The sequence below is a fragment of the Diadema antillarum genome, unplaced genomic scaffold, assembly GCF_040938485.1.
Source record: "Diadema antillarum isolate AM-2024a unplaced genomic scaffold, OU_Dant_1.0 seq00001131_RagTag, whole genome shotgun sequence".
Taxonomy (NCBI): Eukaryota; Metazoa; Echinodermata; class Echinoidea; order Diadematoida; family Diadematidae; genus Diadema; species Diadema antillarum.
In genome coordinates, this window is record NW_027271944.1 from 569748 (window position 1) to 581269 (window position 11522).

The 11522-nt window shown below is 40.1% G+C and overlaps 1 pseudogene; it reads left to right on the top strand.

Moving 5' to 3' along the window:
• LOC139744051 (chondroitin sulfate N-acetylgalactosaminyltransferase 1 pseudogene) overlaps positions 1-9146 on the top strand; it is a 63569-nt pseudogene extending 54423 nt beyond the window's left edge.
• Positions 9147-11522: the final 2376 nt, after the last annotated feature.

The following is an 11522-nucleotide window of genomic DNA, read 5'->3' on the forward strand; positions in this document are numbered from 1 at the left end:
GATTTGAAATGGCTGAAATATCCAAAAACAAAGTAAAACAAGGCAATCCTAAAAAAGGTGAGTCCACCTTATATTAGGATCACTTTGCTTTGGATATCTCGGCCATTTCAAAACCAGTTTTCATCATGTAATGTATCATGTTTGTAAATGCATTTTGATAGTGGGTATTGAAATATGTTTCAAATGTGGGAAAGTTTTTGAACACAGCCTATAGCATGCAAAAGTTTTGAGAATTATTGCAGTCTATGAACAAACATCATTATTCTAGTAAAACATTAATTGAATGGTCTATTCCATGCTGCTGTCCAGGGAATATTGAGTATGGTATATCTTGTCACACATATTTTTGCTCTCTTGAATCATCTAGCATTTTCAACCCCTTATCTGATAACTTCAACTATATGCAGTACCAGAAACTGTGGTAACGTGTACAACTATGTGTGTGTCATATTAATTTACCAAACTGTAAAAAGTGCTTATGGGTGCCTTTAAAGGAGATGGCTAGTAACCGATCAGTGGGAATCAATGGGAATGCTGAGGGATGATTGTTCCAATTCTTGTGGGATTCATTTAAGAGTACATTATATATCTACTGTTGTGTGAAAATTATTTGCTTCAGAACGGTCTCATATTCAAGTAATGTGCAGTTTAATGCCCCGTCACTGACCAGGGACGCTTACCTGGAAACATTAAACTGCACATTACTTGAATATGAGACCATTCTGAAGCAAATAATTTTCACAAAAGAATAGATATATAATGTACTCTTAAATGAATCCCACAAGGATTGGAACAATCATCCCTCAGCATTCCCACTGATTCCCACTGATCAGTTACTAGCCATCCCCTTTAAATGTGACACAGCTTTTTTTTTTTTGGTTTTGCGTGTGTGTGTGTGTGTGTGTGTCCTAGAAGACCCCCAAGATGATATTTCAAAGAAGAGTTCTACTCCTAGAACACTTGGAGAGCCCTTGAGAAAATGATGGAAATGGTTGCACACTTGAAAAGCTTTTTGTAAGGCAATATATATATATTTTTTTTTTGTCTGTTAGAACAAGCTTGCTAGAGAAGGGAAAACTCTGTCCCTCATCGGATGCACTCCAGAGAGACTTTCAGAGACAAGAGCGAAGAAACGCCCCCTGTAGGGCTTTCTCTTTCCCCAATGGGAGAGTCATGACCCCTAGGGGGGAGGGCCAGTATTGACCTTCCCAGTCAGTGGGTCACATGACAGGACCAGAAGTACAGGTCAGAGCCATCAGCCATTTGATGACTCATTACATCTGTATTTTGCTATTTACCATAGAAAATATAATAACATATGCAGTGGAGGAAATGGATGATGCAAGACTGGAACTTCGAAAAATATTTTGTTTACATCACAGATGCCAGTTTTCAGGCAAAAGCCTGAATTGAGGCTCTGGCAGTTTCAATGTTCAGGCTTTTTCATGTACAAAGGAGCCTCATTTGTTGTGTATTTCAAGCCCTGTCTTTGATTCTAACTGGCATCCTTGTTATATACAAAAATGAAAATAGACAACCCCCCCAAAAAACGACAACAAACAAACAAACCCCCCCTCCCCCAAACCCCCCCCCCCAAAAAAAACACCAACAACAACAACATACAAAAACAGGCATTTAGTACAGTAGATGGGTAATGCAAAACAGTATCTTGAAATGATATTTACAGTGTTAGAATGAAGGTAGAACCTAGAGGGTAGGGGTACTCTATCTGTGACTCCAATATTTTGCATGGGTAAAGAATCAGAAATAGCCCTCTAAAAAGAAACAGCAATTCATGAAATGTGCACAGCAGTGAGTCATATACTTTTTTTTTTTTTTAGCTAGGACATATTTTTAAGATGATGCTGTTGTAAATATTTGAATGAAAGAGTGATGACACATGATAAACAGTTTAGACTATTTAGAGGAAAGAAATGGATCACAGATTGATGTGTATACACAGATTTCTGACAATTCAGTGTCGCATTTATGTGTTTAACCTGGCTATCAAAGTACAAAACAATCCAGGAATTTGACTACAAGCATGTAGTTTTGAAACTATCCTGATGGAATATAATATGGAAGATTTCTCACTTTGATGATACTTGCAGCAATGTAAATATTTTAGCAAAGTTAAATGAATAACTGCAAAAGATGATTTTGTGTTCCTGTTCATAGCTCATCTAACACAGCATCCTGCATGAATAATGAAGTTATTTTGTCGGTAAATAGACTATGGTTTAATGTTCATTGAAATGACAAAGACATTTTCTCAATATAAAAGGACCCTTATGACCTGTCTTGTAAGTTTACTTCTTGTTGAATTATTTTTGTGTGCATCTTTACAAACTATGGGTGTTTGATGTAATGTTTGCAATACCACACAAGCACTTTAAGGTTGATATTTACTCACTGTATATATGGATAGAGGAGACTGCAGACATATTTGAGACTGGCAATTTAAAGAGTGCATCATATTTGCTATCTAATTGTGAGTGCTAAGATGACCTATGTGTGTACCAAAGTATATTAGCATTGTGTGATACACCTTTCAGTGTTATTGAAAGAGATTCTCATATATTTGATCCAAGCAAACATAAAGAGGAATTCCGCAATACAGATGTAGTTTAGAAAAAAAAAATGCACTGAAATTAGACAAATATTACATTTAGTGTATTTACCTTGTCAAAAATAGGCAACTGATTCTGTCATGTTCAGGCAACAGCAACAAGAAGGATACTAGCTATCTTTTTTAATAGCACAAATTGAAAAAAGAAAATCAAATCAAAGTGATTTTTCAGCTGGTGTGGAAGATAGAGGTGTTTACCTGATTGCAACAGTGATTTTTTTTTCCGCATGCAATGTGACACAAGAATTGTCAGTTTTTGCATCACATTTTAGAAAACAATTTCGAAAATTTTTGAAAAGCTGTTAATTTTGTGTGCGTATGAAAGGACCTGTTGCATTGCATCCAAGGTAGTTGCAGTTGTGACTGAAGTATGCATAGGCAGTGATGTCTAGTTGCTGTCCAGACAGAGTTCTGGTGGGGAGATGTAGGTCAAAAGGAGTCTGATAACCAATGTGAGCTGAAAGACTGTCTAGGAGGGAAGATGATTGAAAGTTATTTTATGCTTAAAAATAAATAAATAAATAAAATGTCTAATGGAATGGAATGCCTGGGTTATAGTTGTTAGAGTTTTTGGCTTCATATTCATCATCTACAAATTGTAGACAGTATTATTTCCATGTGAACGTCATATAAGTAAAAGCCCTCTTTCCCCATTCCTCTCTAAATTCAGTGACATTTAAACAGATGACTTTGGTGTATAGACATGCATCAATAGCCAGTTTAGTACATGGCACTGCTGCCTGTTGGGAAGCGGATATGATGACAGGTCACGTAGCTATGAGGGCACTACACAGGAAAGTTGCTACTCTCGGTTGACCATGAAAGGAAGGAAATCAAATATTGATATGAGCTTAAGTTTATTTATTTTTATATATTTTTTTTTTTGCTCTCTTTTTTAAAATCGTTTCTGCTCTCTTGTGGTCAGACAGGAAGAGGGCAGAACTATATAGGCCTACTAGCCAGCACAGTATGGATGTCACACCTGTAAAAATACAATGGGCCCTTTCCAGACCCTTGTCATAATGCTATGCCAGAAATTCTTTAAGCTATCAATCCCCCCCCCCCAAAAAAAAAAAAACCCACCAAAAACAACAAAACCCACCTGAACAAACAATGAATAAAAGCAACTACAAAAGGAATATAAAGGGTTTGGCATGCCAGTTTCATAGAAATTAGATTGACAACAGTTTTAGTGGAAAGTGGATTGACCAAAAAATAAAATAAAATATTGTGTTTGCAGGCTGGACATGACTTCCTTTAAGTTTGAAGGGACTTCTTTTGTTTTGGCCGAGATTCATAGTCCAACTATTTACGTTGAGGAATTTTGAAAGAAAAAAAATCAGCAGAAAGCTTGCAAAGAATTTTAGGACTGCAGTAAAGAAGCTGGCTTACCAGGTACCAAACTTTAAATCAAATGAATGTGAGAAATTTGTTTAGTATTCAAGCAAAAGAAATTCACTGCATGTTTATCTAGGAAATAAATTGCAAAGAATCTAACCTTTGTGTAATAATATACATAGATTTTGTGTTTGAACATCAGACAATTATGCTGTAGCCACACAATGACTAGATGCTTCTTAAGTTGTGAAAATATCAACAGCAAATGATTCCTCTTATGACTGTTGTGTTAGAATATAGATTTATAGGTAGGAATCAGACAGGAAGGCATAATACCAGTAAGTGTTTTTAGCATTGTCCAAAGTTTAACATTAATAATGTAATTTAAAAAACCCCTCAAGTCTACAAATCAGAAATCAGTTTCAGGCAACTGATTGTAACTCTCGACACACCCCTCAGGACGTTGTATGATGAAAAATGCTGTGACTGAGTCAAAATGTGATGCGGCTGACAATCAAGTGTTAAGCCAAGATCTTTTGAGTCTGAGATCATTTTCCCTTACCAACACCAGACTCAGATGGAGTGACTTTCAACCCGTCACGGCTTCAACTCCTTCTCTGAAGTGCAGTGTCTGGTTCCGTCTGAATGCCATGTGTCTAATATGGGGCTCTTCCCCATTTGCAGACGATCCAAGTTTGTGCTATCTTTTTTTTTTTCCATCAATGAATGGCACTGGGATAGTAAGGTCAGGGTAATGTTGACATGGTGTCTAAATTTAGTGACAAAAACAGGACTGCACGTATGCTTATGACTTGGGTGAGGGCCATTGTCGTGCAGGAGTGATCAAACTGTCGTTAGGCTTTTTAGAGATTGACGCATGGTCATACATTACCTCACAAGGCTCAAAATGGATGTGTACTTTTTGGCTTTGTTGTTATGGACTGGAAAGGGCTTTTTACACTTGTGTTTCTTAACCCCGGACTTTCTCTGACCCAGGACTATCGTTAGTCCCGTACCAATTTTTTCAGCTTTTTACACTCGCCAATTAGTCCCGTACTATCTCTTGTCCGGGGCTAAGGAGAAAACTGACCTTTTTACACTCGTATTTCTTAGCCCCGGACTTTCCAAACCACATGAATATTCATAATTACGCTGTGTACTGTACACGTACACGCACGCACCGGCAGCACTTGATTACCTCGTTTCTGATTGGTCAGTGAGGGTCGGACTTCGTCTCCGTCGCTTAGCCCAGGATTATTTTTTCGTTCTGTTTACACTCACTTGCTTGGCACCGCAATTGCGGTGCTAACCCCTGCTATTTTGCAGGGCCAGATAGTACCGTACTATCGGTGGGGCTAGCCCACTGTGGCAAAAACGAGTGTAAACAGAAAGTGGGCTAAGGATAGTCCCGTACCAACGGTGGGGCTAAGGCCCCCCCTTAGCCCCACCGTTGGTCCGGGGCTAAGCAAAATTTTACAAGTGTAAAAAGCCCTGAAGAGTTTGCTTTTTTGGTATTGTTCATAGTCATGCATCATGACATTTAGAGTAAACACATCGGTTATGGTCTAAATCAAATTTCTAAACTGAAAATTATCTATCCAACCCTTATAATGATTGATGCAATGTCTGGGTGTGTCCACTTTCAGTTCCGCAGTTAAAAGTTTTCTTTTCAAATAGGACTAGAAGTTGTGTTTTTCTCTGAATTAAGCTGAATCAAACAATGGCAAAAATCATTTTACATGGCACTGTTCTGCACCATGCCAAGGTGTTTCAGTGAAAGTGAGTTGAAGGACATGTTAAAAAACAGAAAAACCCTCATGAATGATTGACAGCGATAATCATGATAACAGTAAACCATGACCTGATTTCACATTGAGAACAGAATAATGTGAATGAACTGTTTTGGTTGTTCTGCTTCTACTTCAGTTTGAACTCTTTCCCCTTAACATCAAGGTCTTATGATTTGGGGCAATTTCTGTAAACACAGGAAAAACATAACCATAAAAATCTCATAATCCAAGGTTACCTCTTGTGTCACCATACCAGTTCCAAGGGAAAAAAGCACCCCCCCCCCCAAATTTAGTTTTTTTCCCTCAAAATACACAAAAGCAGACAATCTATGACATGTTTGTTAGTGAGATATAAACAAGGAAATCACATTTGTCAATAATTAAATGTTTTGACAATCAAACCACTGACATATGAAAGATGATATTCACACATATATACTTGCACTTACAGTTTATAATGTAAATGACATTTAAGCAAGGCTGTGTGAAGCTTTCTGCTCTTAATTTGATGAATCCAAAGACTGTCATCTAGAGTTTGTAGGATAACCTCTTATTTGGGTTATTCAACCTTTTAGAATGAAATTTGCTATCTCTCTTAGGATTGATATTCAGCCGATTTATTTTCACAATGTTCAAATTTGCAATCTAGTGTTTCGTATGGGCACATAAAACACACATTGTGGGAAATTAATACCGATTAAACATTCCTGGTTGGAAACAGTGATGACATTTGTGATATAGAAACATGTTTTAGAATGATTAGAGCAGAAAAACACCATGATTTCAATAACCTATCATTTCATACAATTTTTCTTTTCTACACACAAAAAGGGATCGTACTACCCTACACCTACATCAATGTTAAAACCATTTATCTATGATATGTAGCCTTCAGCATGTCCGTGCCATCTTTGTTTCAAGTTCGCTAGTTAAAATGATAAAGACTCTGGAAAACTGCTCTGTCAACGTTTCATATTAAACTACTTTCTGTATGAAGAGAGCCTGTCAGTGAGAAACTTTTTAAAGATTCTAAGTAAGAATTAATGGAAATTTCATTATATAACACCGAAAGAGGGCAGTGAGAATTGCTAAATTTAGTCTTTCCAGAGCTAGACACTATTTGGCCCCAAACCTGGGTGATACACATACTATAAGGCACACAGGAGGAAGATTGCATGCAGTCGACGTGCACAAGTCTGCGAAGGAAATACAGCGTGGGTCTGGGATAGGAAGCCGTCATTTGGCCATTCCATGCGTCCTGTGTGCCAAGCTGTACAATGTTGCACTTTGTTAGACGATATCTCTGACATACATCACTCTTTGACTTCAGTGTGGCAGGTTGCAATGGCTTGCGGACGTTTACTCATATATTCTGTATGCATGTTCTGGCTCGGCGAAGTGATCATGATGACTAAACCCTGTTTTAAAGTGATGGAACTTCGGCTCTGGACAATATTTTATTTCAGGGTTGAGCAATTACTGGTTAGTAATGCTGAAGGAAATTGATGTGTAACTGATAGCTTATAGTAGCTGCTGAATAGCATGTTATTTTGTGAGGATTTCTTTTGTTCAGTCATGTATATGTGCATTCCTAGCTCCTGTGTTAATCTTTTCCATTTTGTCTGCTATGTTTTGCCTCTTTGCACTTGCAGCCTCAAGCCAGACCAAAGAGTGTGACTGGATTGGAGAAGGGTGGGTGCGGTCCGTCGTCTTCTTGGTAGGGATGTGATCCGGGAGTCGCCAGGGACGATGATTCGCCCGCCCACCATCCGCACCCTGATCAAGGTGGGTCTGATGCTGTGCATCGGCTTCCTACTGCTGCTAGCCAAGCTGGAGACCTGCACCAACTCCATCACAGACGGACGGCTGGCCGTGCGAGACCTCCTGGCCAACTCACAGCCATTCATCAGCAATGGCGACATGGAGCGCAAGGAGGACTGCATGGCCGTGCTGAGCGAGCAGGAGGAGCACCACCGCACCGAGATCGCTGCCCTCAAGCAGCAGATCGTCGACCTCAAGACGGAGCTCACCAAGTACGTGGAGAATATCCAGCAGCTGGAGGAGCCGATGATGGGAGGCGAGGCGGCCGCCACAGCCCGCCTGGCCAAGTACTTTGACCGGGAGCAGGGTCGCGAGCTGCTCACCCACATGCAGAAACAGATGGGCAAGATAGAACGCCCTCGCCAGCCGCGCGATGAGTACGAGGTCGTGCCATTCAGCAGCCTGACATCCAAGATGGTGTACACAATGGAGGAAGGACTGTCGCATCGACCCTCCCAGCGCCCGAAAGGTGACCGCAAAGAGGAACTCGTAGAAGCGGTGTTTTACGCAATCGACGAGCTGAACAAGAAAAAGGAAAGCACGCATGATTTCACAATAGAAAACTTTGTGGATGGTATATTTAGGACAGACAGGACTGTTGGCACATATTACAATCTTGTATTTCGGGGCGTGCACGAGAACTACTACTACAGTGTGCAGCTGCTACGTCCGTTTGCACCCCTGCAAAAACACAAGTCGCAAATCGTAGATACAAGTCGCATAGTTATAAATATTATCATGCCTCTATCAGGGAGAATTGAGAAGTTTCGAACATACATGGAGCGCTTCAAATCAGTAGTATTAGAATCCAAAATGCACGTCTTCCTCACCATAGTGTATTTTGGTAATGAGGGATTGCAGGAGATGCACGATATCCTGGAAGAAGTGACGAGCCCCTTCAGGTATCAGAACTACAAGATCATCACACTGTCGGGAGAATTTTCCAGGGGGCGGGGACTTGAGGAGGGTGTGCGCAGCTGGGAGGGGCCTGATGTCCTCATGTTTTTCTGTGATGTTGACATTGCTTTCAATCGGGTATTCATGGAGCACTGCCGCTACTACACAATCGCTGGCCGCACCGTGTACTACCCAATCGTGTTTAGCCTGTACAATCCTGATGTCGTATACGGAAGCCGCGACTTCATTCCGCAAGAGAGCGAGCAGTACCACATCCACAAGGATATCGGGTTCTGGCGCGACTTTGGTTTCGGCATGACCTGCCAGTACCGCTCAGACTTCCTCAACGTCAAGGGTTTCGATGTTGACATGAAGGGATGGGGCGGGGAGGACGTCTACCTGTACCGCAAGTACCTTCAGTCGGATCTGAAGGTGATCCGGGTCCCCGACGCAGGCATCTTCCACACCTACCACTCCAAGGAATGCTCGGAGAGCTTGTCGGCGGAACAGTACCGCATGTGCATCGGATCCAAGGCACGAAGTGAGGCGTCGCACTCGCAGCTGGGGCGGCTGGCTTTCAAGGATGAAATCAACATGACACTGTACAACTTGGGAGCACCTAGACATCATCAACCACCAGCTCATTGAGGAACAGCCAAAATGTGTTTTGTCAGCTGTCCTTGTCTCTTTCATGTTATACTTGCCACTTGTCTGTAATCGGTGATGTTTTCTATTTCATGTCATTTGATCAATCTGGAGCTCTCGACCGAAATGAAAATTTGGTGTGTCTTCTTCTTCCAATAGTACAACATATAAAAGAAGAGTTAACAGCAAATTTGTTCATTTTAATTGTTCTAAATAGTCTTATATATCAGAAATAGGCATTTATTAGATGGGTGCCATCAAACCTGATGGTAACTTTGCACTTATTATAGTTTTAAGCAGTGGATTGGGTGCTGTATGGAAGTTTTGATTCTAATTCGCAAAATTAGACCCATTCACAAATTACTTTGGTTTGGTTCCAATCAACTTTCAGTTTTGCAGGTAAAGAGTGTTGCATCAACTGTGGCTGTCATTTTTATTTCAGTCTTGTGATTTATTACAGCACAAAGCTGATTGCTGAAATAGATGCAGTTATTGACTATTAGAAGGCAGCTTTTTTGTATGCTGACTCCATTCTGTATTAGTAGAATATGTAAGGACCACAATTCCTTCCACAGCACATTGAGTTTGACATGAGTTGATAATCTCAACAGAATAGAAAGAGAATGATCTTGCAAAGCTGAGAAAAGATTGAGAGTTTTTTAGTCTTGCGCACCGGAGTAAGTAGATCTTGGTAACGTTTCATGAAAGTTTCTCTTGTGAATTGGGGTTTAAACAAATACAAGGAGGCTTGGACGTCGGGGTATCCTGCTTGTCTTCTTTCTGATGAAGCCACGAGGATGGCCAACATCATTTGCAGAAGACAGCTAGGAATACCTTGTAGTTTGCCTCTGTTGGAGTGCCTGAATGAGGTATATACCAAACTTAGGTCTAAAGACTGCATGTGATACCAGAATAGCATGTGTCGAGTTCCTTCTAAACTTAGTCATGCATTGTGTGGCATTAATCACGTTCAGACGTTGGATCCTTAACTTTGAGGATGAGCTCTTAATAGTTAAGTATGAGGTGCCAAGTGTTGCATGGTCTCTTTCATCAACGATATGACAATTTTGTGATGAAATTGTTATTTCATTGACAAAATTGTCAATTCGTACTGAGATTAATGTTGTCACTTGACAACATAAGAACAATTTTGTCACAAAATTGCCAATTTGTCTCTGATTTCGTGACAAAATAAACCATGCGACACTTTGTGCCCCATACCTAACTAAAACTTATCCCCAAAGTTAGCTTATCCTGAAAGTTAAGGATCACTGTCTGAACATAACTAATGAAATGTAAGTTTTTCTGAGCCTCCCTTTCATGTCTGTTTTTCTGAGAATGCTTCAGGATTCTTCTAGCTACCCGGTACTGTAAATGCAGAAATTTTCACATATTTTGCGCTACTTCTGCCTAGCGAGAATTCTAAAACCCGCAAAAATATCTTCACAATTTTTTTCTGCACATTGTGAATGGGTTGACAATTGCACAGCGCGAATTCATCAACCTGGGAATAAGATTTTGAGCCGCTCAGTGCGAAAAATTAATCACACGAAAATATTGACGTTTACAGTACCTGGAGACATTGTATCTTGATTGTGTTCATGAAAACCATGACGTAAATGTAGTTGTGTATCAAACACATAAGATACTGCTGTAAGTTATTGTGATCCTAATCTCCAGGCAACGTTCTTCCGTTTATCAGTGCACCTGCCTAATCACATTGTGGTTTTTATTACCCTTGCTTAGTAACAATGTAACTTGGTGATGACGACAATGACGATGACGACAACGATGACGAAAACCCTCTATAATTTAGTGATGTGACCATTGCTAGAAACAACCTGTACTCAAAGACCAAGGCAGAGATTCAATTCATTTTGAACCTCATGTTGTGCGTAGACATCCTGACTTCGTGCTTTGCTCCACTGCGATTGTGATTCATGTGTTGCCTCACCGCTCCAGTATGCCCAATCCTTGCCAATTTTGTCATCATTACTGAGGCATAAAATTATTGCGCTTCATTGTACAAAATTGTTATATATGTCAGAACAAACACTTCAAAGGCAATGTCTAGAAACACAGACCTAGCAGTGTAACTCCTGCAGAGTGAATGCCACCAGAATTTTTATTTTTCTTGGAAAGTAATATTCTTGGCAAAATGAAGAACAAAAGAATGTAATATCAATCCATTACATTTTGCTTGAATGAATGAACATGGAACAGGTGTGTGTGTGAAGTTTGCATTACGTTTTCTGCATGATTAATCACTGTAATGGCAGTTTGAGGTCTTTTCCAGCCCTGACATCTCTGGGGGTATGGTGTTGATCGAAACTTGAGGGTCAAACCTATGATGAGCTGATGTCTCATCTGTAAGGGAAGCGTTTTAACATTTCACATGATAG